Source organism: Acyrthosiphon pisum, chromosome X (genome assembly GCF_005508785.2).
Source record: "Acyrthosiphon pisum isolate AL4f chromosome X, pea_aphid_22Mar2018_4r6ur, whole genome shotgun sequence".
Lineage (NCBI taxonomy): Eukaryota > Metazoa > Arthropoda > Insecta > Hemiptera > Aphididae > Acyrthosiphon > Acyrthosiphon pisum.
Genome location: NC_042493.1, coordinates 35,137,595 through 35,142,441, shown reverse-complemented (window position 1 = coordinate 35,142,441; position 4,847 = coordinate 35,137,595). Strand labels below are relative to the sequence as shown.

At 32.5% G+C, this 4,847-nt stretch overlaps 1 non-coding gene and 1 pseudogene across 1 annotated transcript; one reads left to right on the top strand and one right to left on the bottom strand.

Moving 5' to 3' along the window:
- Window positions 1-1,065: 1,065 nt before the first annotated feature.
- LOC115033484 lies at window positions 1,066-1,219 on the bottom strand (annotated as a pseudogene).
- A 2,045-nt stretch (window positions 1,220-3,264) lies between these two features.
- Window positions 3,265-3,449, top strand: LOC115033479. The gene has a single exon (XR_003838832.1). It is a non-coding gene; the product is annotated as a U2 spliceosomal RNA (small nuclear RNA).
- Window positions 3,450-4,847: the final 1,398 nt, after the last annotated feature.

The following is a 4,847-nucleotide window of genomic DNA, read 5'->3' as shown; positions in this document are numbered from 1 at the left end:
ACTAATATTTAGATTTTAGATAATCAATGATCGACAAGATTATTGGATATTTCAAATTTATCTATCTGGGAAATACTGTTCAACGGAACTAACATGTTATGTAAAAAAAAATTTAAGGTATGAAGGATATTTAAAATACTACACGTATAATAATAAAAGAATCATTAAGAAATATGGTAATATTATTAGTATAGAACTTTAAGAATAGGAAATAAGTAATAGTATTTGCAGAATGAAATTTCAAATTGGTGAAAAGTACCTAATGGAATAAATCGCTGTAAATTGTAATAATTTAAAATTGTATTATGTTTTAATAAAGTATACCTTGTGGTATAATATAATAGAGGCATAGAGCAAAATAATATTTTATTAGGTAGTGGAAATTTCCTATGTAGGTAACCTTTATGTTTAACTATTTTGTGTTATTATTTAAGAGAACAAAATGTAGTCTGTTGACAGTCACGACTCACCAATGTGTTAATTGTTATTTGTTAGTGTTACAGACTAATTATCTTTCATCCTCGACCCTGGTGTTAATTTTTATGAATAGAAATGTTTTAATCATATAAAAGTGGTGAAAATAAGAGTTTACAAATTATCACTCATAATATATATTTGAAATTATAGTTTGTATAATTTGTAGTTTTTACTGATTACCAAAAGAGCAAAAAATATATAATGTAGCGGTTACACGACAGTGTATTGTGTACCTATAAATACAGTATATTATCTCGAAACACTGAAGCAGAAGTTGAGAGAATGTTGGTGTTTTCATTCAAACAGTATGACTACTGAATCTACTACTATCTATCTACTGAATCAAATTAATACTTAGTGAATGTCAAAAAGAAACTGTGCAGATAATTCTTTTGCAAAAATATCATTTACATTAAGCGATTCGATATGAAGTTATCAAAAGAGACGTGCAAAATTTTTAAGGCGCCGTTTTATGTAAACAAAAATACGCTCTACGGGAATTATTATCTTGTTCAGTAGAATCAACTAAGTTTGATGAATTTTTAATTTTTAATTTCTAAATTATCTTATAACACTATGTTCATTTATATTATGTGGGCTGATCCCGGTGGTACTGCAAATTGCAATACCGGATCAACCCGTGGTGGAGCAGGAGCTAGCCCCAAAATCTCCACCAATTTAGAAAAATTCTTGAGTAAGTGTCGATCTCATACATTGATCTCAATGATCATAGATCAAATATAGTGTGTTATATTTGATCTACGATACGGTACACAAAATCACCGAGGCATCTTAAAGATAAACGCAATTCTAAGACGATTGCAGTTTCAAATTTGAGCGGGTTCGGAAGAGCGAAATTTCGATTTTCAAAAAATCGCATTTTGAAAAACGGGCGTATACGTCAATCATTTGATGTTTTAGACATCATCTGTCATCAATAATTTCATTTAAATAATATATGATTTAATAGTTTAATTGTCAACAAGCCGATCAAACAAATGGTACTACTCAATAGCGCCATCTAACATCATCGAAACACGGACGTACAAACTGAATATTTTTGATTGTGCGTATGCGACGTTGTGCCGCGAGATACGGCGGCATTTCGACTTTTGTGTATGATGTATCGATAGCGCCCTCTCGTAGCCAGACAATCGTTCTATGTCTGTACAATTTATTTGTCGGAACGTTGAAGACGTACATTTTATATTGCATATCGTTGTAAGTTATCAAAACTCAATTAAAACGACGGACTAAGATGTAATTATGGCTAAATATATAAGTATGATCGCAACTTTATGATACGCAGGTGTCATGGCTGCCACTGGTAGTGCATATTATCACTTTGAATTATTTGTAACCACAGATATATAATATACTTAATATATAATATACTTTATATATCTGTGTTTGTAACAAAACAATACAAATTATTAATTTTATGGCTGAATAAATCTAAAAATCACTACCATCTGAGATTCCTTTCCATGCTAAGACATGCAATAATTGTACGTGCGCAGCCCATTACGAAAATGCGCCTCACCTCCGCCGCTATTGGAATTCTACGGTCCGGCACTATACGCAGTGTTGTCGGGTGGAATACAAACGACTCTGTGGTTCAACGGCTAAAGAGAGATATAAGACGATATAATAATAATCAATATACCTACACTAGTCGACTCGAAAATTAGTCGAAATGAGAATTATTTTACGGGAGCAAAAAAAAAAGTTATTATAAACTAGATATTTTAATAAGTGCTTCCGATCGTGCCACTACCGTCGGAGAACAATAAACAACGGACACAATCGATTATTACGTCATGATTTTATAACTATGTTTAGTAATATTAAGGCTCGGCTACGACCATTCAGCCGTTCATGCTCTGGTGTTTTGGAAAATAGCCAATAGATTGCGTTCGCCGTTAGCGAAAAGTAAAGATTTAATCATTACTTTTTAACTGAGCTTTTTTTTACACGGAGTTATAACCAAGTGTTTTTGGTGTGATTGTTATAACGAAAACTCGTTATATAAATGTTTGTTTTAATATCAAATTTAGTGAATATTTGATTTTTAAACGATTGTAAATAAAAGGCCTTTTGCCTCCACGTAAATTTAAAGGAAAAATTGGATCCAATATAATTTATACATATTACACATTTACACCACAATACAAACCTATTTTTATGGATTTTGTGAAAGCACCCCTCCACTGGTTCCACATTCCACAGTCCTATATTATAATATATTTCATTGAAAAAATACATAATTTCTGGGTATATCTGTGTATTATAAATTATAATATTCTATTCCATGAGAACCGGGTTTAAAAAGTAAATTGAAAAATTCTATCTGATAAAATGTACAATGATATTCGATATAAAATGTCCATCTTCAACGTTCCGACAAATAAATTGTACAGACATAGAACGATTGTCTGGCTATCGATACGAAAAAGTTGAAATGCCGGCGTACCTTGCTGCACAACGTCGCATTACGCACAATCAAAAATATTCGGAGTGTACATCCGTTTTTCGATGATGTTAGATGGCGCTATTGAGTAGTACCATTTGTTTGATCGGATTGTTGACAATATTAATCTATTAAATCATATATTATTCAAATGAAATTATTGATGACAGATTATGTCTAAAACGTCAAATAATTGACGTATACGCCCGTTTTTCAAAATGTGATTTTTTGAAAATCGAATTTTGCTTTTCTGAACCCGCTCAAATTTGAAACTGCAATCGTCTTAGATTTGCGTTCATGTTTAAAATACCTCGGTGATGTCGTGAACCGTGTCCTAGATTAAGTATAGTATATAGTATAATATACTATATTTAATTTATGATCAATTTCATTTTAGTGTGAGCTTTCAAATTTTTCTAAAGTGGTGTAGATTTTGGGGCTTGCTCCTGCTTCACCACGGGTTGGCCCGGTATTGCACTACCACCGGGACGGCCCAAATAATATGAATGATCATAGTGTTATAAGATTTTGGAATTTGATTTTCAAATTTTCAATTTTCTTGTTACCTACTTTCCGTACGTAATACGTTGTCAATAATTATTAAAATTATGACATTATCATTATCATGTTTTCGAGTCATCGAGTTTTCGTTATAACAATCACACCAAAAACACTTGGTTATAACTCCATGTAAAAAAAAGCTCAGTTAAAAAGTAATGATTAAATCTTTAAAAGACGTGATATAATAATATGGAAACTAATTAAAATTGTATAATATTACAAATATCTATGATGACAAATAAGATCAATTGTAAAGTCAAATACTTAGTCAACACATTGTTGATACATTGTTAATTACTGTAAATACTGTAGTGGTTACTTAATTGTATTTAAGTATACTTCTACGTCCTGCCAAATAGTTAAACAATGTGTTGACCAAGTATTTAATATTACAATATTTTATTAATCTTATTTTTCATCATATAGATATTTGTTATATTATAAAATGGAATTTTTATTAGTTTCCACATTAAATCACGCCTTTTAAAGATTTTTTTGTTTAAGATGATAATTTATATCATATAATATTATAATATTATTTTGACTTATTTTTCCCTATATACCTACAATCAGCCCGGTCACGAAGCCGTGCAGTGGGCTGGTGCTCATACAACACCGTTTCCCGGTTAGCCAACATCGGTGGTGTCTGTGCGCGTTCGGACTGGTGTAAACTTTTGACGTCAGTGTGATGGTCGACCGTGAAAACTTGTAGCGCGGCTGAAACGCTGGGCGACCACGTTGCCTAAATAACCGTGCTCGCTAACGGCGAACGCAATCTATTGGCTATTTTCCAAGACACCAGAGCATGAACGGCTGAATGGTCGTAGCCGAGCCTTAATATTACTAAACATAGTTATAAAATCATGACGTAATAATCGATTGTGTCCGTTGTTTATTGTTCTCCGACGGTAGTGGCACGATCGGAAGCACGTATTAAAATATCTAGTTGATAATAACTTTTTTTTTTGCTCCCGTAAAATAATTCTCATTTCGACTAATTTTCGAGTCGACTAGTGTAGGTATATTGATTATTATTATATCGTCTTATATCTCTCTTTAGCCGTTGAACCACAGAGTCGTTTGTATTCCACCCGACAACACTGCGTATAGTGCCGGACCGTAGAATTCCAATAGCGGCGGAGGTGAGGCGCATTTTCGTAATGGGCTGCGCACGTACAATTATTGCATGTCTTAGCATGGAAAGGAATCTCAGCTGGTAGTGATTTTTAGATTTATTCAGCCATAAAATTAATAATTTGTATTGTTTTGTTACAAATAATTCAAAGTGATAATATGCACTACCAGTGGCAGCCATGACACCTGCGTATCATAAAGTTGC